Below are 24,262 nucleotides of genomic sequence, written 5' to 3' on the forward strand. Positions count from 1 at the left end.
TAAGGAAAATCAAAACTACCTATATTGGCCACACACAGTCAGACTGTGTGAACTAATCAGTCAGATCAACAAAACTTTTTAACAACTGTGCAATGTGATGGTCTATCAGAGTGAATATAATATAATGAGTTTTTCTAATGGGTATTCAAAATATATATGTAGCGCTGCTCCTGAAGGAGCCCGTTGGAAATTTTGGGTTCCCTGTTCTGCGTCCCAACTCCAAGAACAACCTCAGTCCCTCTGACATACCTGGTCAAATAAGTACACTGTGAAGACAAGTGCTAAAGACACCAAAATGAATAGCTTTGCAGGACAATATTTTACTAGAGAAAATAAAGTCAACAGGTGACAAAAATGTAAACTGTGGGTACTCCCCAAATTATATGGTTTAGTAATTAAACAGAATCACAAAGATATGCAATAAATGACTGTAACAATGGACCTGACTGCATGGCCAACAGACCCTAGGTGGAATTATGATCCCAGCAGCAAAATGGGGAAGAAAAGTCCTTTTGACAGTCAGCTCCCTCTAGGCCCTGATGCCACAGACAAGAAAAAATGACAAAGTACAATATATGAAGTCTGGATAAGGGTTCACCTTTAAGATAAGCAATTGCTACACTAGAAAAAACAAGAGGTTAACCAGTGATAGATTCTGCAGGCTGAATCCTTCAGTGGAGCAATTCTTAAGGTAAGGGTGTCTGCGGTCTTCAGTTAGCCAGGAAGGGGCCCAAAGGTATTACTGTGCAATGGCAACCAGCAAAGTGAATAGAATTGACAAGGTATTTCCTAGCAAAGGGTCTTTAAGTGGGTAAGAGGATACCAGAGTCTGCATACAGTGTCTCTGAGTAGAGTATTAAAAGATAAGGTGGGCCTTCATCCGATAACGATCCTGGAGATATCAGGGCTCTTGGAGGAAGTGTGTCCCAGAACAGGCTCAAGGTCAGCAGCCGGATGAAGGATTCCCGATTGGCAACCCGATGACCCAGGAACTCTGAAATGTTTGCATTGGTGTATCTGGAGGTAGCCCCAAGTGACCGCACTGCAGATGAGTTGCCTGTGGCTGTAGATCTGCGCCCAATGATGGAGTTTGCTGGCAAGAAGGGTCTCTACTCTGTCCAGGCAGCGATGCCCGCACACAAACAGGAAATGGGATGGTAGCTTCCTGCTCCTGCAGCTGTGGTTTCCACATCCCTTCCACACACTTCTTTCTCTCTTCTCCTCTGATGGCCCCCAAGCAGCATGGTTGTCTCCCCTTCTCTCTTTCGGGCTCCCAAAAAACTGCTTCATTCTGCAGGGCACACTGGGGGGCTGTAGTCCATGCCCCATTAAAGGCTGTTGGCTCTCAAACTTCTGGGGCTACATGTCCCAAGATCCTCTCCTCCCTGACTGCTGATTGGTCCTCCTGCTGCAGCCAATGGGAGGGAAGGAGAACAAAGAACATAGCAGGCAGCGGTGGGAAGGGCTACACAGAGGTCACCATATCTCTCTTGTCCTGTGCTGTTGACAGAAGAAGGGGGACAAGTGGGGGTCATTCTGACAGCCCACATCTCGCCTCTCCCCTGCCACCGCTGCTGTCTGCCTCTGCCCGGCAGGCAGAAGGGGGGAGGGGGGGTGTTGGGCTCGCAGCACCCTCTACATATATATTTTTAACTGTTATTGAGCTAACAGATCAAATTGATACAAAATGTGATTGTGCGTGGTCGGCCTCAGGTCCATCTTTTTATTTATTTTTTTTATCATCTTTCGAAAATTGGAAATAGTAAATACTTTCATATTTTGATTGCTCTCCGGGATCCTGCTTGGAAGATTTTACCTCCCTTCCTGCTCCTCTGCTGGCCTGTGACAACAGGACAAGAAATGATGGGAGCCGTTGTCACAGAGGCAGGGTGCCACAGACAGTAATTATAACCTTTTTTCACCCTTCCTCATTTTAGGAAACAAATGAGTTTTGTTACAATATATGACTCCATTTGATTAATTTCCCATCATGACTTGCCCCAAATACACGTGAAGGAAATTCTCTCAATAGGGACACATACTGAAGTATAGACTTGGCAGGAGTTTTATGCCTTTCTTACCTTATTCAAAACTTTAAAAGAGCTTTTGCTTGAAGTTAGGCTTTAATGACTCGTATGGGGTGGCTTTGTTTATGAACTTTGTATGCTTCATTTTAAAGCAGCTCTACAAAATTTAATTTGGGTGCCTAGACTGCGATTGACCTGCTTTTGCCTGCAGCACAAATGGATCTTAATATGACTGACTTCCACCAAAGAGACACAAAGCAGGTCATATGCAGCCCTAGAACCATCATCTGCTTCTTAGTTAGTAAACAAAAATCTGACTTGTACATTTCAAACGCATGTCAAATGCATACAAACAAAGCCCATTTACAGGGGCCCAAAGGACAATGCTGAGTATGCGTTTGCATATTTGGTAGGTTTGAACTGACAAAGTAAAATGCTTTAGGAAGGCTGCTAATCAGTGTATGCAGATATTTCTTAGAGATTTATATTCTACAAACAGTGGGGTAAAAAGAATAAAGAAGAAATACAGGCAAAATCAAAAATGTCATATATATACTGCAGTCTGTCTAGCATTAACACAGCAGTGTTTGTTGTTCATGCAAAGAGAAAGGTAGATAGAATTTTGAAAGACTTAGGGCTTGTTCACACTTGACTCATTTCTAATGCTTCCCAAACACCCCTATAGTGTTTGACAGGCATTAGACAGGCATTTGGGAAACATTTTTAAAGCTCCTCAAGAGCTCCCCAAATGCTCTATGCGCATTTTTGAGGCATTTTCCAAGCGTTAAAACCACACCCCAAACGCCTATAATGAAGTTAATGGTATTAACTCCCTGCAAAAGCCTCGCAAACACTTGCCAGGCGTTTGAGGAGCATCACCATGGACTTGAATGGGAGGCGATGAAAGGCTTTAACTCCTCCTGACTTGACATGAGGTGTCAATTTTGACGCAACACTAACACTTCAGTGTGAACAGCGTTGTGTGCTGCCATGTGTATAATTTTCATAGGCGTTTGAGGAGCGTTAAAAACGCCTGCTTATAAAGCTAGTGTGAACTGAGCCTTAGGTCACCTTTACAAAAAACTGCCTATGCAGGTAGGGGTGTCTGTAGATAAAAACAAAATGTGCAGCTTTGACCAGAGTTGAATAATGCCCTTGTTGTAGGTGTGGGCCATTTACATATCGTAGTTCCCGAAGTCTGATTGAAAAACTCCTAGAGATAGTGTCCCCCATCCTGCCTTGTTGCTAGGATGTTGCTAAGACACTCCCAACTGTGGCTGCTCACCTCCACCATTACAGAGGGGAGATTTTTCTCCGAGACAAACCTCTCACGTGAGTTTTTTGTCTCCTGACGCAGTAGCCCTGAGCTCAGCATTTGGGAGATGAGTGAAACAACACCAAAAAGTGATATGGTAAGCAGCAACTTTTAAAGGATAAATTCACCTTTTGTAATATGTTACATGTTACACCCATATTCAGGGTGTAGCATGTAACAAATGCTCCTGCCCCCACACCCCCTGATCCCCTGTTATGACAGCTAGCAAGGGATCTTCTCCTCACTCACAATCTGAAAAAAACAGGTCCATGTGGGGCTCTGCCCGCCCGACCACGTCATCCATTCACAGGGTTCTGTGCATGGGAAAATGACAAGTCCCGACAGTCTTTGCGGCTGCTGGCTTGTAATACTCAATGAACTATCAGGGCACTGTGGAGCACTCTAGGTAGTTAACTGACCTTCCTGTCAGTGTAACTGCCTGCCCGTATCAGAGGTACAGGCAGACAGATACACAGACAGTCTGCAGGACCGTGGCATCACACCTATGATCTGCTGATCAGGAGTGCAATGCTTTACAGGTCCCTAGAAAAAAAAATAAATGCGTATTTGTTTACCTGTAAAAAAATATGCATTGATTATTTTTTTTGTAAAAGTGAACTTACCCTTTAAATATAGGTGAATGGGAACATGTAACAAGTATTAAGTCGTCTGGCTGCAAAAGTGGAAATACACCACAGAGGGGAACGCTAGATAGGATTTTAAACAAGTTAAGAGGTAAGCAGCATTTCTTTTATATTTTCTAAACTTATGCTATGCGAATGGGAACTTGGGAACAGGTAACAAATAAAAAAAAGTAGGTGTTCTCTTAATTTGACTGCAAAAGTAGAAATACAATCTTTAAACTGTTTGTGTTCTTTTAATGTACTCAAAGGTTAAAGTGGCGTAGTAAATTCAGTTTTTGTAGTATCTTTGCATGTAATTGTCTTGAACCTTTTGCTAGTTTTCCAAAAAAGGTTGTGTTTCTATGATAATCACTTTGGAATGTAAGCATCCCGGTTTCAATGAGAAATACATGTTTTGCCTTTTTCTAATCCTCTGAAAGCCAGTCCATGGTTAAGAGATTGCTTGCTATGTGATACCTCTAAAAAGAAGCTAGTTTGCACATGTCGCTTGGTATGGACGCACTTCTTTGAACTGTTTGGACTTGTCATCCAGTGCCTGAGACAGGTGGCATCATCCTGATTTATGTGAACACAGTGACTTATCTGTGTGAACCACAGATCTCTGGCAGTTATTGCTTTTTAATGTGCTGCTTTTGGGACAAAATACGTTGTATATTTAGTAGGTACACTGTGTATTTATGCATCAAGTATGTTTGATTTTTTTTCAGTATATATGTAAACTTTCCAGCAATGTATACACAAGCTCTTTGTGCACCGTGCATCCAGTGTTTGTGTCTTCCTATTCTAGCTCCAGCTGCGATGTCAGTGCATACTCTGTGATAGCTAAAGAGAGGAGCAGGCGCCGAGCAGCACTATCTGTCAGACACTGAATGCACCGATCCTCTGAAAGTGCAGAAAATCATGCAATTGAAAAGTGCTGAAGTATATAGAGTATTCAGCTCCATACACCTTGTATGACCTAGTGTCTGCAAAATGTATAGAGAAATATACACCTCAATATACCCTGCATGACCATGTGTCTGACAAATGTATATAGAACCATACAGCTCAATATACCCTGCATGGCCATGTGTCTGAGAATGTATATAGAGCCATACAGCTCAAATATACCCTGCATGACCATGTGTATGACAAATGTATATAGAATCATACACCTCAATATACCCTGCATGAGAATGTATATAGAACCATACAGCTCAATATGCCCTGCATGACCATGTATCTGAGAATGTATATAGAGCCATACAGCTCAAATATACCTTGCATGGCCATGTGTCTGAGAATGTATATAGAGCCATACAGCTCAAATATACCCTGCATGACCATGTGTATGACAAATGTATATAGAATCATACACCTCAATATACCCTGCATGACCATGTGTCTGAGAATGTATATAGAACCATACAGCTCAATATACCCTGCATGACCATGTGTCTGAGAATGTATATAGAGCCATACAGCTCAAATATACCCTGTATGACCATGTGTCTGAGAATGTATATAGAACGATACAGCTCAATATACCCTGCATGACCATGTGTCTGACAAATGTATATACAGTTGCAAGAAAAAGTATGTGAACCCCTTGGGATTATGTGGAGTTTTGCATGAATTGGGCATAAAATGTGCTCGTAACGTCATCTAAGTCACAACAATAGAAGAACACAGTCTGCTGAACATAATACTACACAAACATTAGATGTTGTCATGGTTTAATTGCACATAACATGTAAACATTCACAGTGCAGGGAGGAAAAAGTATGTGAGGCCCTAGCTTAATGACTTCTCCCAGAGCTAATTGGAGCCAGGAGTGAGCCAACCTTGACTCCAATCAGTGTGATGATATTGGATGTGTCGCTGACAGCTGTCCTGCCTTGTGATAATTCCCGATGAACCCCTTATGTCACAATTCTCCATGAACCCTTTATGGCATAATTCCCGGTGAACACCTGTTTTGGGTTTACTGGTTTCAAGAAAGACTGTCTGATGTGAACCATGCCTCGCAGAAAAGAGCTCTCAGAAGACCTACAATCAAGAATTGTTGACTTGCATGAAGCTGGAAAGGGTTACAAAAGTATCTCCAAAAGCCTTGATGTTCATGTGTCCACGGTAAGACAGACTGTCTACAAATGGAGAAAGTTTAGCACTGTTGCTACTTCCCTAGGCGTGGTCGTCCTGTAAAAATGACTGCAAGAGCACAGCGCAGAATGCTGCATGAGGTAAAGAAGAATCCCAGAGTGTCAGCTAAAGACTTACAGAAATCTCTGGCACATGCTAACATTTTTGTTGACACATCTACAATAAGCAAAACATTAAACAAGAATGGAGTACATGGGAGGACACCACGGAGGAAGCCATTGCTGTCCAAAAAGAATATTGCAGCACGTTTGAAGTTTGCAAAAGAGCACCTGGCAAAATATACTGTGGACAGATGAAACCAAGATTGAGTTGTTTGGGAAGAACACACAACACTATGTGTGGAGAAAAAAAGGCACAGCACACCAACATCAAAACCTCATCCCCACTGTAAAACATGGCGGAGGGAGCATCATGGTTTGGGGCTGCCTCAGGGCCTGGACGGATTGTTGTCATTAATGGGAAAATGAATTCCAGAGTTTATCAAGACATTTTTCAGGAAAACGTACCACCATCTGTCCGCCAACTGAAGCTCCGCACAAGATGGGTGATGCAACAGGACAATGACCCAAAGCATACAAGTAATTCAACAAAACAACGGCTGCAACAGCACAGAATACGCCTTCCGGAGTGGCCCAGTCAGAGTCCTGACCTCAACCCGATTGAAATGCTGTGGCATGACCTTAGGAGAGCGATTCACACCAGACATCCCAAGAATATTGCTACACTGAAACAGTTTTGTGAAGAGGAGTGGTCCAAAATTACTCCAGATCATTGTGCAGGTCTGATCTGCAACTACAGAAAACGTTTGGTTGAGGTTATTGCTGCTAAAGGAGGGTCAACCAGTTATTAAGTCCAAAGGTTCACATCCTTTTTCCTCCCTGCACTGTGAATGTTTACATGCTATGTGCAATTAAACCATGGCAACATCTAATGTTTGTGTAGTATTATGTTCAGCAGAAGTGTTCTTCTATTGTTGTGACCTAGATGACGTTCAGAGCACATTTTATGCCCAATTCATGCAAAACTCCACGTAATTCCAAGGGGTTCACTTACTTTTTCTTGCAACTGTAGAACCATACAGTTCAATATACCCTGCATGACCATGTGCCTGAGAATGTATATAGAACCATGCAGCTCAATATACCCTGCATGACCATGTGCCTGACAAATGTATATAGAGCCATACAGCTCAATATACCCTGCATGACCATGTGTCTGAGAATGCATATAGAGCCATACAGCTCAATACACCCTGTATAACCCATAGTTGCTGCCAAAAGTCATGGATTGCCTGGGACATTCACTGAAATCAGACAGATGTCCCACTCAGAGCTTGTCCCGGGCAGAATCCCGAAAATTAGTCCCAGACAGCAGGAGTTTGGCACTGACACAGCACAAAAAAGTAGGTCTGCCAGGGTAAGCAGAGGTTAATTTTCACAGAGTCAGATCCTCCCCCTACCTCCTCTGCTTGCATGAAGTCAAGTGGTGCCTTTCTCTCACATGATTGGTCAGTACTAGCAAGGGAGCATGGTTTGCAGAGGGTAATCATTACCTGGGAGCACATGGAGTGGTAGAGGAGGCTGCGGCTGAACAGGCCAGAGAACAGGCCAGGACACAGCCAAGGACACAAACTCAACTGTTGCCAGACTGAAGACTGGACCAAACTAGACTAGAGAAGAACAGGGACAGACACAGGAGGTCAGCAGACAGTACAGACGAGCCGGAGGGCCCAAAGCCAGCAGAGGAGACAGGTAGATGGTTGATGTCTTCCTTGATTTTTCTTTTTTTTTGGGGGGGGGGGGAAGTGGTGGTGGGTGGTCTGTATGGGGACGCATGTAGTCTGTGGCCCTCTGCTGTACTACGCCTGCAGTCTCTGACCAATTCCAGTATTACGCCTGCAGTGTCTGACCAACTCCTGTACTAACTGCAGTAACCTCTAGCAACCAATAAGTGAGCGGTAATAATGTGCTGTGATCTCTAGCAACCAATCAGTGAGTGTGGACCAATTCTTTATGTATACATTATTAAAGTTTTTTTAGATACGTTTGTGTGTGTGTGTTTATTTGTTTTTTGGGATGTTGGAGTGGAGAACAAAATTGCATGGGGGGAGCCCAAGAAAATCTCAGACTCTGTTTATCCACACCCCTTTAAGCCACACCCAGTTTTAGTGTAATTTAAACTACACCCATTTTTTGCCACAGCACACCGTGTGTGCTGCCATCTTCTTTTTCAGATTAAACCATGCCCGTGAATGAATGCCCCACCTCAAATTACATATTACTCTGCACACACTGGCTTTCTGGACATACAGAAAAAAAAGTGTCCCTAAAATGTTTTTGAAATGTTGGCAACTATGATAACCTAGTGTCTGAGAAATATATAGAGAGCCAGACAGCTCAATACCCCCTGTATAACCTAGTGTCTGGGGAATGTCCATAGAACCATGTTGCTCAACACATACTTTTTGAACTAGTGTCTGGGGAGAACTCAGTTGGCATAAATGTGCGTCTTGCCTCCTTTTGACACCTTTTTTGACTACACCTAAAAAAAAGAGAAGCCTGTACAGCTGTGCAAGACTGAAGGGAAGGCTAGAGTTCAGCTTTACGGTAAACTGGAATCGGCAGACTTGCATCTGAAAAGTGACTTAAAAGAGAAGTATGGCCAAAGCTTTTTTGGCCATACTTTTCTTGTGGATCACAGAAGTGTACTTACTTGTGCTCTACTTAACTCACAATCAGCCATCAGCAAAACATCACAGAACCACCCAGGATCCACCCAGATGCCTGAGCAGTAGCTGTCTCAACTTCTCAGTGTGCCACTTAGAGCCTGAGCCAGCCACTCCAGTCCGCTCCCCAGCCTAGCCCTCCAGTGAGCCTTGAAGGGGCAGAGCAGAGAGCAACGACTGACAGTCACTGCTCTCTGCTCAGAGCTGACCAAGAACTGACATTCTCAGTGGTCATTTGATTGCTCAGTTCTCGGGTTTAGAGCTGGGGAGGAACAACTGCAGCATCACACTGACTCTCCCTTCACACTAGTGTGTTTTCAGATGTGACTTGAGCTGCACAAAATTTCATAACAATGGAATCACATTGTTTTCAATAGTGCCCATGCACATCAATGCAACTCAGAGCGGCATGATTTTGGAAAAGTTCCTGTACTACTTAGTGTGATTCCAGCACAATATTGGCCCTATAAAATATGCAAACCACATCCAAGTTGCACTACATAATCATATTTAAAATCAGATTGCTGCAGTGTGAACCTATAAATATGTGAACACCTCCGCACCCAAAATACCAATCCTAAACTGCCATCCTAAAAGTGATCAAATACCACCATACTCCACAATTTTCTCTGTAGGGGGCGCTAATGTGTTCTAAAGTGTTAAATGCATATTGTATTGCAGCGAGAACCTAGACTGACGTTGCAGCAGGAAGGTGAGTATAAATTTTTGTTTTATTCTATTCCCACACTTCTCCTTTAATGGATGTCAGACCCATGAAAAATTAACACGTCTGTTTTTTGCTTTGCACAGTGACAAAGTTGTTTGTATTCTTCCATTGCAGCGTTAGGGGTGCAAAGTTAAATCCCCATGAGGCATTCCATAAATGTAATTTATATTTGCCTTGCATTTGTATCACACAACATTTATTTTAAAACTGAAGTTATAAGAAAAGAAAAATCAGGATACAGCACCATAGACATTAACCTGCAGGCAGCTGCTCCTGCTAAAAATTCTCCATGCTGTGTCATCTTCATAGCTGCCTTATACTGCCCTGAGTGGCTGACTTTAGGGGGTTAGAAAGGTTAAAGTGGAGTTCCAGCTGAAAAAAAATAAAAGTCAGCAGGTACAAAAACTATAGCTGCTGACTTTTAAAATGAAGACACTTACCTGTCCCTTGGTCCAGCGGTGTCTGCACCATCCCGGTTTCACCGGCCTTCTTCACCTGTGAAATTCCGCTCCCCAAAGGTGCCAATCCTTAATGGGGAGCAGGGGACAAAGGCTTAAAGTAGAACTTCCCCTTTTGGGTGGAGCTCCGCTTTAAATGAAAAGTCTGGGATATGAAAAAAGCAATCATACTCACTTAGGTGGATGCAGCATCGGTCCAAGAACTGAGAGATCAAAGATGCTGATCGCTCAGTTCGTAGTCTTCTGTGAGCAGAGAACCAGTGATTGTAAGTCACTGCTCTGTGCTTTGCCCCTTTAGCACTCACTGGACCACCAGGCTGCGAAGAGGGTGGGAGCAGCTGGCTCAGACCTTCAGTGGTTCACTGAGAGGCTATGCCAGCTGCCTGTCCAGGCATCTGGGTGGATCCTGACTTTAAAGTCGGGATCTCTGCAGAGACTGGACCAGACCGAAGAGCTTTGGCCCTACTTTACCTTTAACAGCAGTGGCTCCAAATCCGGAAAATTGCGTTTCTCTCCTGCCCCCTCCTGCCATCTCTGCTATTCAAAGAACTTGTCTTTCTACACTCCTATGATGCATTGAGTTCTGTCAAGGGGCATAGAAGATGCTGTCATTCAGCTCCTCTTCCATTCACAGGACTCAATGCATCACAGATGTGTAGTAAGATGAGTTCTATGAATGGTGGAGGAGGCAGGAGGGGGCTTGTGAGCTGCGCAACTTTCCAGATTAGGAGCCAGTTCTGAAGCAGAAATGTATCTTTTATAAAATTGCATTTCAGAATGAACTAGTTATATATGTTATTTGTTATGCCAGTTTTTAACAAATGTGGACTTTTCCTTAAAAAAAATCATGATTTCATTTTTCTCTAAACATAACAAATTTTTATTCAGTTTATTAGACGTTAGCAATAAGCATTGACTTGTGACAAAATCACATGGACACTCGGGAAGTCTCGGATATCCTGTTCTTGTTTTCGGAATGTGTTTTCTAGAATCTTCCCTGAGCTCTCTGATTCAGAAATACAAATAACATATAACTACTCTGGCAGTGGATTTCTCAGTTTGCACTGAAATGTTTCCAAAATACACAGAGAGAATCTGAAAATCCACTAATTAAACAAAGTAACATAATTGTAGCCATGCTACAAGTAATCAAGAATCAACACTACCCAAACTAAAATTTTATCATTTTATTCACACAACTGGAGATTTCTTTTGGTGGTATTTAATCACCGCTGGGGTTTTTATTTTTTACTAAATTAACAAAAAAAGACCGGAAATTTTGAAAAAAAAACATGTTTTCTTTGTTTCTGTTATAAAAGTTTGCAAATAATTGTTCTTCATAAATTTAGGCCGAGATGTATTCTGCTACATGTCTTTGGTGAAAATAACCCAAATTAGTATTTATTATTTAGTCTGTAGGAAAGTTATAGAGTTCACAAACTATGGGATATATCTGAAAATTGATCAATCCTGAAGTACTGACAGCCAATCTAATATCTTGAGGTCCAAGAATGTCAGAACAGTACAGATATCCCCAAAATGACGCCTTTTTGCAAAGTAGACAGTCCGACATATTTCATAACAGGCATGGCAAATTTTTTGAAGTTGTAATTTTTTTGTCATAATTTTTCGGAAAATGAAGAAATTAAAAAAATGATTTTCACTATTTTTTTTTACATACTGTCACCAGTGCAGTACAGCGTCATCATATAACTGGTATGGCGGTGATCAGGGACACTGACTGGTGACAGTACGAAAATTTTTTTTATTTTTTTTAATTATTTTTAATTGTTTATTAAATTTTCTCTTTTTTAAAGATTTTTTTTCATATTTCACTATGACCAAAGTAGTATAACCTATTACCATAGTAACATTGTACTACTTTGGGGAAGTGATCAGTATTTTATTTTTTTATTTTTTACACATTTTGCTTATAGCAAAGAATTACTTTGCTATAAGCAAGCATTTACCTGAATGAAATTCATTCATTCATTCAGGGTTTTTTTGTGATTAGCTGGCTGTGATTTGGCCACAGCTAATCACATGACACAGCTGGGCTGTGATTGGCCCAGCTTGTGCATGTGATCGCTGTGACCATTCACAGCTAGACACACTTGTATACAATGGATGGCATGAAAAGAAGCCATCCATTGTATACAACTGTCATGTGACCTGCTGTGATTGGTCACAGCAGGTCACATGGCGCTGGCAACAGGGCTGGTACACAGATCTGTCATCGGCCGAAGCACACGGCCGGTTACAGATCACACCGCAGCGCGGCCCTGCAGGCATGTGCAATGCGTGCTCTGGAAAGGACGCCATATGGCGTCCACCCGGAGGGACGAGCTGTTCGCCCAGCCGCCATCTGGTTATAGGCCGGGTGGCAAGGGGTTAATAATATCTCTATTGGCTAATAAAATGGCTAAAAACACTGTATGAAAACACGGAAAAAGCGCGATAAAATATGTACAAAAACACTGAAAACTGCTAAGCTCAGATGTTAATGGAGCCTCGGTGATAATCGTAAACAGGGCAAATAGAGAAGGTGAATCTCCCTAGCAGGGATACAGACAGCAGTAATACCTGACAGATGTTCTAATCCCTATCCATTCTATCTAAAATTTACAAAAAAAAAATCTTGCCTTTACATACATTTGTAGCCAGGTGCTTACCTAGAAATATAAAGTGACTTAGAACACTGTGCTGCAGTGCTTTCTGTGTCTCCACTGGACTTCAGGCTGAATGGGCTCAAACTACCTCACCTCCACCCACCAGTTGGAGCTGACAAGCAGAATGAGCTCAAGAGACTTTAATGCTGGCAGTAGTGACTCATGGGAGATGTAGAGAGAACAGAACACTACTATGACAGTTAATGGATTGAGGAACTACAATTACTAGAGAGAGATTGTTGTGAGGAGGAGATAGGGCTGCATTTATCCAGGCTAAAGATGGGACATGCTCTGTCTTAGCTGCAAGGAGACCGAGGTGTGCACATCGCTACTTCTGTGTGCACATCATCCTGTCACAAGCCTGCAGCATGAGCCAGAGATTAGAGCGCTGTTTACCAGTGTGTTGAGTACCAGAGTCACCCCAGGCAAACCAGGAAGCAAACTGAACAGCAGGACCAACGTGGTTGTATCACTGGGATTGATGAGAGGACACTGCTGCCATTAACCTGTAGCTGTTGCAGAGACTCAGTATATAGGGACTGTCTATCTGGGCTGGCAGCATTAATTACCACATGCAAAATTTACTGGGACTGTACTCATGTGCACCACCATAAAGACTGGGCCCCAATGATAGTCAGCTGAAGAACTAGGGGTAAGGACTATTCACTTAGACAGCTGTTCCACAAGAACTTTGCCTGTTGTCCATAGTAAGAGATACCTCTTTAGAGAGTCTTAAATGTCATTGCTGCCACTCATATAGAGTGCACTCTAAATGGTTATAACCTACTGTTGACAAAGGAGTTATTGAAGTAGTGGTTATAATTGCTGTTACTGTTTTCTAATGCCATCTCTTTTTGATGATATTGTAGATTACCAGGCTTACTCTTATCTACTACTCCATTCTATGCTGTTATAGCCTAGCGATTATATTGTCTAGTGAACTGTGATTGACCTAATCCTTTACTTACCCATTTGTGTACACACTGCTATTTACTTCAACCAAAGACAATATATTGGGTTCATTCACCAATAACCATATAATTCTGGTGTTTGCTTTTTGAAACTTTAGTCGTGTGAAGGGTATCAATATTTGTGCTCGCAATTGCAGTGTGGTATTCATTTGCTTAACCTGGTGTGTCAGTGTGGCTGAAGTTGTTCATGAAGACATGCAAAAAAAAAAAAAAAGACATGCCAATTTACCTGCGGGAGTAGCGCTACATGTTGAATGAAAAGTGTCCCTTGTGACAAGCTAACATCTCTATTCTCTCCAAGCAAGTACAAAACGTTTAATCTGATACACCTAATAAACACAGCTAGGATTTTCATACCTATCCTCTAGAAGCAGGAATCTTCCCCACCACACAGCCAACGGTTTTCTAAAATAAATGAGATGAGACACGTGGAAGACCTGACGGCCTCTCTTCAACACCAGGAGGAAACATTTATACAAACTTGGATCTATTGGATAGAGTTCATAGGCTCCCTGAAATACTAAGACATTCTTTCTAGGGGTTGAATTCCTCAAGTTTTTTGAATACTCACGGGGGCCCCAGTTGAGCTCTCATCCCCTTCCAACAGTGCAACGGTGTCTGTTAGAAATGATCTAATAATCCCCCTGCGCTAATATGAATCTAACTATACCTATACAATAAGCAGCTAACACCCTATCCAATACCTCCATATGGACAATAGCAAATGAATAAAAAATGGTGTAGCGCTATATGACTAAAATGTGCAAATATCACAAAATATAATATAAATAATACTTGTAATATAAATACTCAATATGCATATATAAGTGATAGATCCTCAAAGAGGTCTATAAATTAGTGTCTGCAGTAGTGATAATAAAGTGATACAAAGTGCATATGATTCACAGGTCCCAAACAAGGGCCTTCATAAAGTGAAAAAAAATAATCCCAATTGGGAAATAATGTCCCAAACACTGAGTGATGAGAACTGTGAGTCCCAAATGTGGGATAAATTCAATAAAGTGACGTGAAAAATTCAAAACTCTTAAACAATCATAAATATCTAAAAAAACTGCAAATCACAATAAATATAACTAAGTATCCAATCAAAGTGCAAAATCTGCAAAAAGGTAAATAATGCAAAAAAGTGCTTCAATCTTCACACAAGCGCTTCAGTGCCAGTGCAAAATGATAAATAAGTATCCTTAAATGGCAGACATGCCCCCTCACCTCCTGAATGCGACCCAAACGGGTTATGAATCCCCCTGGATCCTATGTAGAAAATCTCTCCAGACCACACAGGCTCCTCTGGTTCCACAGACCCTCACTGTTGGCTTGCTTACAGCATGGATCCCTCTTCCACAAACAGGTAAACCGTGGTGCAGCCAGTAGATATGAACCCCATTAGGGCTGTCTGTTACCTTTCCTCCTCCAAGATGGTCCCCCACTCTATTATTTGCCATTCCCTTTTCCAGCTCTTGAAGTTTGTTTACTATCAACTTGTTTACCTGATTGGTTAGTTATTGAGAGAATTCAAGTGAAGAGGGTACCCATGACCTTTTTGTCCTAAACATATGTTACACTGGAACAATGGGTACAGCTGCATACACTTACCTATTGGTTCACATTGTTTCTATGTGAATCATACCTTGGTCCACAAGGATTTGCTGGTTACCTTGCAGAGCAAAGTTGCAATGTGAATTTTTCTGCAAATAACCTGTACCTATGTCACTCAATAATGTGTGCTACAATTCCATTCTTTATCTTAAACATAATAAAAATGTGACAGTAGCATGGCACCTAAAGGTCTTTGCAGAGACACTGTAATTTGCACTACATGAACAAAGTTATGGAGTTTCTTTAACGTCTAACCACAGCCAATCCCTTTTTTATAGACTTGGAAATAGTAAATATCTGCCAGATCCCTGATCCCACTAGGTTCACATCACTTCCACTCCCTGTGACAACCACTGACAGCAGAATAAAAAATAATGGTAGCAGTTGTCACCAAAGCACAAGGCCAAAGACAGAAAAATAATCCCAAAAAGGATCTCTATCCCATTCTCCTCATTTACCCTTAAAGTATATGTGAACTCTTATCCTGTCAAACAACCCATTCAGAAACATTTGTGTGTGTGTGTGTGTGTGTGTGTGTGTGTGTGTGTGTGTGTGTGTATATATATATATATATATATATATATATATATATATATATAGTGACAGAGAGGCTCTGGGAGAAATGTGCCACAGGATTCACATTACACATTCACTGTGATGGGAGTCACTTTGGTTGGGGGGCCCATGGAACACAGCCCCCTTTAGAGAGGTGGGGAGACCCCTGTCTCAGCTCCCCATATACCTCTTTTGTGTAAGTCACCCTGTGCCTGTTAGGGGTGCAGGGTGAAATGTCCTGCTATTGTGTAACATGTATAGGTGGGGGTTGTTCATTGTTTAATGCCATGTGGTTGTCCCACTGTTCTATTGTGTGTCTTGCTTGGGAGCAAACTATTATGGGATGTATGTGTTTGTGTATTGGCTTGGTGGGGGGGGGGGGTCTGCTGTGTGTCTCTTGTTACTAAATGTATTGCCCTGCTCTGTGTATATATCTTGTATCTGTGTTAAAATAAAGCAGTCTTTTTTTTGGTTTCCTTCAAACTGGTGCTGTCTCGTCTTGTATGGTCAGCGGTGGTGTCCGTGGATCTGTGTTTGGACAGGGAACGGAAATACCCTAGTGCAGTCAGGGTCCGGTTCCGTTACACTCACCGGCCACTTTATTAGGCACACCTTGCTAGTATTGGGTTGGACTCCCTTTTGCCTTCTGCACTGCCTTAATTCTTTGTGGCATAGATTCGACAAGGTGTTGGAAACATTCCTCAGAGATTTTGGTCCATAGTAACATGATAGCATCATGCAGTTTCTGCAGATTTGTCGGGTGCACAGCCATGATGTGGATCTCCTTTTCCACCACATCCCAAAGGTGCTCTATTGGATTGAGATCTGGAGACTGTGGAGGGCATTGGAGTACAGTGAACTCATCGTCATGTTCAAGAAACCAGTCTGAGATGATTTGAGCTTTGTGACATGGTTCATTATCCTGCTGGAAGTAACTATCAGAAGATGGGTACACTGTAGTCATAAAGGGATGGACATGGTCAGCAACAATACTGAGGTAGACCGTGGTGTTTAAAAGATGCTCAATTGGTACTAAGGGGCCCAAAGTGTGCCAAGAAAATATCCCCTACACCAGGGGTGGGCAACTGTGGCCCTCCAGCCGTTGGTGAACTACAAGTCCCATCATGCCTCTGCTTTGGGAGTCATGCTTGTATGTTTTGCAATGCCTCATGGGAGTTGTAGTTCTACAAGAGCTGGAGGGCCACAGTTGCCCACCCCTGCCCTACACCATTACACTACTACCACCACCCTGAACCGACGAAACAAGGCAGGATGGATCCATGCCTTCATGTTGTTTATGCCAAATTCTGACCCTACCATCTGAATGTCACAGCTGAAATCGAGACTCATCAGACCAAGCAACATTTTTCCAATGTTCTATTGTCAAATTTTGGTGAGCCTGTACAAACTGTAGGAATATAAAATGTTGGGATTACAGAATGTCCCTACAGAAAGTCATGGAAGATCCCCCCAGTGGGGCACAGACTGTAATAACTGGCAGGCGTTCCGCCCCTTCCCTACTCTGCGAAATCCTATTAGAAAAAGTTTTGAAGCACATTTTGAAGCTTCAACAGAAATGCTTCAGTGTTTGACAGTAGGATTTCCATTATATGCAATGGTCTTCAAAGCATCACTTCAAGCTCGAAGCTCAATGCTAGAAAATATACACAAGCTTCTTTTGGGGCAGAATCGCACATTTTGGTTTTAATAGACTTTAAAGGGAGCACCTGAAAAATGACTGTAGCATACATTTTTAGTGCATTTTTCTGCATATGTACCAGCTTGTCATTGGCTAAAAATGAAAAAAAAAAGTTGTTGGAGCCTGAAACACACATAAAAACTGTATAAACACCTGAAAAATGACCAAAGACACTCAGGTCAAGTGTGAATGGGGCTCAGATAAAAAAAAAGCGAAAACAGTTTGTTTCCCACTGCTGATTACTCCACTAATATAGATATGTTGTTGTATATGTCATCTTGTAATACTTACTAACTTCGAGAGGTTTTTGCTAACAAAAATCAGTACTAATGATGCCAAACACGTTGTTTTAATTTTTATGAATATCTTCCAAAATGTTTTAACAGTTCTGTCAAATCCACATAAAATCGCATTCTCACTTCAAATACCCCCAGTAGACTGAATACAAGGATTTCCCTCATTATATTTGGTGAAGTAATATAAGTGACAAGCCCAGTAATTATCACACAGCTTCTCAAAACATTAGCAGTAAAGGTTATTTCAGGCAAAGGTGAAAACGGATAGCATAGCTGGCTTAAATTTTTCACAGTGGGATGATAATGACACTCATGGCTCAGGGTTTTCAGGTGCTTGTTAACAATAGCTGATAGTCACACGTTTGAACAGAATATAAGGCTATCTACACTGTGTGACATCCACAACTACAGCAGATGACAGTTGGGTTTAAATATTTCAGCCAAAGGCCTACATTTTTAATACATTTTCTTGCATAGGTGCTAGCTTTCCATTGGCTAAAAATGTAAAAAAACGCTGGAGCCTGAAACGAACACACAAAGTACTGTGCAAACGGCCAACAAATGACCAAATACACTCAGCTCAAGTGTAAATTGGGCTCAGATGAAAAAATAAAAGTGCTAAAATGGTTTTTTTTTTATATATTCCATGCATTAATTTTGAATAGGCAGGCAACGTACAAGAACAGACAAAAAACGGATATGCAGCATTTTTCAAAATGCAGTGAACCGCAATGCTTGGTGGTGCTTTACTGTGCATTGCGGACAGCTGCATTGCCTTATTGTGTTGGGGTGCCATTCATAATGTGGGTTATGTCAGCTTGTGCATTACCACAATGCACAGTATTGCAAAGGTGTGTTTTGGCCTTCAAGGTCTGTGACTCATTTCCAATGTCACTTGACTTAAATCAAGGCTTTTTTTGTGCCAGAGCATGCAGGTGCTGCACGCCGGCAACCCCCATCCTTGGCATAGTTGGCATTGACCTGAAGTCTTTGGCACAATCCTGGGATTTTGGACCCTGTCCCGAAGTGTCTATGTCCCACAGAACACAGGACAATTGGACTTTGTAGAGTGGCAGAGGGGTGTTGAACAGTAGAGCACTCTCTGATTTCCATCATCCAGCACTGTAAAACTGATACTGTCAGGTGAAGTGGTCTCTGCCTGACACTACAAGTAAAGTCTTGGTCCAATGTCATCCTGAAGAAAGGCAGTAACATGGGAAGGGAGTGATGAAAACACTGAACACCAATGTAGGGGGCACTGTCAATCAACACCAATCCTGGAGGGTGTACATTTTACTGCCACTGACCACCAATGTGGGGGGGGGGGCATTTCACTGCCACTGACCACCAATGGGGGAGAAAAATATCTCTACCATTGACCACCAATGGGGGGTTTACATTTTAGTGCCACTGACCACCAATGAAGAGGGTTAAATATCATTGCAAATTCCTGCCAAACCAATACTACTGCTACTGAGCACTGTGACGATCGCGGTGTCAGACCCCTGCTCTTCTCACCAAACTCATGACTGCTGGCAGTAGTGAGTACCTGCACGATTCTTTGACAAAAAAATCCCTAAATAAATCTACCTGATCAGTGATGAGCCATGAATAAAGCTTGCAAGCTTGCATTGTGGTTCATATTTTACTGCTGCTGACCACCAATGAAGAGGGTTAAATATCATTGTCAATTACCACCAACCCAATACCAGATATTACTGCCACTGACCACTGTAACGATCGCGGTGTCAGACCCCTGCTCTTCTCACCAAACTCATGACTGAAGGACTATCCAATCTAAAACAGGGATGTCACGTGTTTAACAATGCCACGCCCAGCTGCACCCTGCACACCAATTTTCCAGCTAATGGATCACAACCTGTGTACTTGCAGCCTGAGCACGATTGTTACTGGGTCAGGTTAATTACGCAATTACCCCTTCACACTGCCACCACCTCCTTTTTGTACAGAGAAAGAGGAAACTCGGCAATATCAGCAATAACACTCTGATGGTTAGATAATCATCTGTATACCACTGTCAACGCAGACAGGTTATACAGAGGGTTAAACACACATAGTAGCGCTCTTCAGTGGCAGGAGTTCGTAAGTTGCATTAAAAAGCTTTAGAAAGAGTTCAACACTTTCAGAAAGTAAGATTTATTACTAAAAGGTCAAAATGGTGCAATAAAAATATTTACAGAAAAAGAGATGTAGCCAATATATATATAAATACAGAGAGCAATAACACAGCAAAAAGGTAACAGAAAGAAGTTTAGAGAGGTAGAGTATTTGCCAAAAGTCCTGGGTTAAGCAGATCAAGTTTCAGAGCAAAAGGGCACCGTCTCCCAAGTTGGTTCTGATGTTAAAAGGGAGCCTATTTTGTAGTCCCCCAGCAGGGGGTGTCTCTGAAGCCAAGGACCAATGCCTCATTTGGGGAGGGGTGTCTAGGTGGAGACCCAAGCTAGAACCCAAATCTCTCATAGCTTATATTTTGGCTCATAACTTTTCCTAGGCACAAGTAACATTCCACCCGCGGGTAGATTAATATGCAAACGCATCTATGGAATGGTTAGATATGAAATATGAAAGACATACTTGAATGGTTCAAGAGATGTAATTTTCTGCTTTCCTATATATTCCAGCCAAGGAGTGTGACATATCAAACGGTTTGTCTTCTCGTGAGCAATCTGAAGATATGCCAGGTTTTTATGTAAGTCTCTCATATTCCAAGATATGCGACATAGGGGGAAAATGGATTTTAAAAGTGGTATCTAACTTATGACTCCCCTGGAATGTCTTTGAACTCAGGGGAAGGCTTGGGTTATTCTTTTACGAGGTGCCAGATTACACAGTTTCTTTGACCGCCGAACACCGAGCTCAGAGAGGTTTTATAGCTCGGAGCTTCTGCTGTGCTCTGGCCTGCCTGTGGCACTTCCAACACACACTGACCACATGTCACTGTGGATGAATCAGAGAGGGAGGGGGATGATGGGACAACATAGAGAATTCTTAACAAAATGGAGGTTTGGAGCAAAATGGTTGAACCGCATCCATCTCTGTGTGCACGATTGCTACAACCACCATTGAAGAGAGTTAAATATCTTTGCCAATTACCGCCAACCCAATACCAGATATTACTGTCACTGACCACCAATGACGAGGGATAAATATCATTGCCAATTACCGCCAACCCAATACCAGATATTACTGCCCCTGGATAAGGAAATTATATAGTCAACCCTCTGCAGCAATCCTGGTTAATGGGGAATTGTCAGAGTATTTTGGGATGCAGAATGGAACTAGACAGGGATGCCCTTTGTCTCCATTGCTATATGTTTTATCATTGGAATCTCTTTTGGCTACAATAAGGAATAATATAGATATAAAAGGAATTTGGATAGGAGATATGGAGCATAAGGTGGCAGCTTATGTAGATGACATGCTGTTCTATGTGGGAAACCCAAGGATAAAATTGCCAAATTTAATGAAATCACTGAAAGAATATGGGGAGATGTCAAATTTAAACATTAACCCAACAAAAACAAATTTTAAACATAAATCTTCCAAATAGAGAGAAAAATAGGTTACAGGAGGAATTTCCCTTTGTTTGGAGAGAAAAAGAATTGAAATATCTAGGAATAAAATTTACTGTATCCTCCAAGAACTTGTATAAATTTAATGATATCCCATTGTTAAATGAGATCAGGGATGAATTAAGGAAATTAGGAGGGGGAACCACGTCATGGATAGGTTGTATAAATTTGATAAAAATGGTGATTGTTCCAAAAATATTATATAAATTTCAAATGATACCAATGAAACTACCAGAAGTATACTTTACATCAATTAAAAAAATGTTAATGAGATTTATTTGGAGGAATAAAAAACCAAGAATAAGCCAGGAAATTTTATGTAGAAATAAAGAGAAAGGAGGATTGGTATTATAATTCGGTAATAATGGCGAGAATGTTTGACTGGACATATAATGCAGAGGGGAAAAGCTGGGCTAAAATAGAAAATATACTAAGTAATGCTAAATTAAGTGGAATTGTATGGTTACCTCCACAATACAAAGAATTAGCAGACAGTACAAGTTTGTTCACATTTAATGTTTTAAGAGTTTGGAATGTTTTACACAAACAGATGGGATGGGAATTTAATTAATTGTTAATGCCCTTAAAGTCCACAGAGTTTTTGCCCCCCGGCTAAAGAAGGTATCATAGGGAAGTGGATTAAGAAGGAAGATGCACAAAAAAAAGGAGAAATTTTTACGAGAATGGATGAGTGGCGTTATTTTCAGTTGAAACACTTTATAGGAAAGCTTCCAAAGCCTTTAAGAATAAGAGAGGATTGGAATCCTTTTGAGCACTTATTAGGTACACAGGGAGATGGGAAACACGGAACCTCTAAAATATATAAGATTCTCACTGTGGCACATAGATTGAGTGGAGATAATTCACCTTTATGTTGGCGTGGATGTGGAGGTAGAGGCAAAATTATCACATATGATGAGAGTGTTCTAAAATACAAGAGTATTGGGGGAAAATAGTAAGCTTGATTCAGAAAATTACAGAGGTTGATATTCTAGTAGACCCAGAGATTTGCCTTTTTCATAGTTCTAAGCTTTCAGTTAAAAAATACAAAGAATCTGGTTTATTGTACTATTTGAATGCAGCAAAGGAACTGATACCCAAGTATTGGAGGAGACAGGAGGTGCTGAAAATAAAAGACTGGGTGAATAGGGTGGATCAAATATGTAAATTGGAGGAACTTTATCATGTGAATGAAGGTAAGATGGAGAGTCACCATACAAGATGGAACAAATGGGAGGAATTCAGAAAGTCAAGGCTAGCCTTAGAGGTTATAGGGGATTAAAATAGAATAATATGGAAACATATTTTGTTCTTCTTTTATAGGGACTTTGATCTCCAGAAATGAACAGGAAAATGCAGAGCAGAAGGGGTCAGGGATTGGATGGGGGGGGATGGGTGGTAAATAGGTAGGGGGAGGGTGGGGTACGGGGGGGGGGAAGGGATGAAACGATAAATGTTTTGATAATAAGCTCAGGTTTTAATTAGTATGTTTGTATAACTTGTTTATCTGAAACATTAATAAATATTTAAATTTAAAAAGAAAATTACTGCCACTGACCACCAATGAAGAGGGTTAAATATCATTGCCAATTACCGCCAACCCAATACCAGATATTGCTGCCACTGACCACCAATGAAGAGGGTTAAATATCATTGCCAATTACCGCCAACCCAATACCAGATATTACTGCCACTGACCACCAATGAAGAGGGTTAAATATCATTGACAATTACCGCCAAACCAATACCAGATATTACTGCCACTGACCACCAATGAAGAGGGTTAAATATCATTGCCAATTACCACCAACCAAATATCAGATATACTGCCACTGACCACCAATGAAGAGGGTTAAATATCATTGCCAATTACCGCCAACCCAATACCAGATATTACTGCTACAGACCACCAATGAAGAGGGTTAAATATCATTGCCAATTACCGCCAACCCAATACCAGATATTACTGCCACTGGCCACCAATGAAGAGGGTTAAATATCATTGCCAATTACCACCAACCAAATACCAGATATTACTGCCACTGATCATCAGTGCTGGCAGTAGTGAGTACCTGCACTATTCTTTGACAAAAAAATCCCTAAATAAATCTAATTGATCAGTGACGAGCCATGAATGAGGCTTGCAAGCCGAAGGGCCCATTTATGCAATGTACATTTATCTGTGTTTTTTCCTCATGGCAAAAATGCAGGTAATTGCAATTACTCATAGAAAATAATGGTTTTCTGTGTTTCATGTTCAGACTAGAATGCAGTTTCACTCCATTCTACAGCTGTGCAATATTATACAACATTCGTACAATATTACTCCACTGTGGATGGCCCTGCATATCACCACAAAGCAAGCACAGCGCAATGCTTGAATGAAGTATCACTTTGTAAATTTCACATAAAGTTCAGTAAAAAACAAAGGGGGAGCTGTGTGTTGCAATAATTCACACATCACACTTGTCTGCAGTTCAGTTCTGCAGCTTAAAATGCTGGTGACCGAAGTGGGGCAGTGTGAACGGGTCCTAATATTTGCTTCGTATCTTGACCTTTCTTGTAGTGGATTGAAACCTGTGTAATTTGGAAATTAGAATTTGAGCCAGAAATCCAGATTTCACTGATTTGGATATACACATGATAATTTCTTTTTAAATGGGAAGATCTGTTCATTTATTGACACATTTAAGAGTCAGTTCATGCAAAACTTTATAGATGTTAATGTAATTTTAGAAGTGATTTTATATAACCCAGATCTGCAGCTTTCAAATAACACCTGGTGATCCTGCCAAGAAGTTCCATATTCTACTACTTCCTGTTA

This window comes from Staurois parvus, unplaced genomic scaffold (genome assembly GCF_062004578.1).
Source record: "Staurois parvus isolate SC_StPar_1 unplaced genomic scaffold, SC_StPar_1.0 ptg000023l, whole genome shotgun sequence".
Lineage (NCBI taxonomy): Eukaryota > Metazoa > Chordata > Amphibia > Anura > Ranidae > Staurois > Staurois parvus.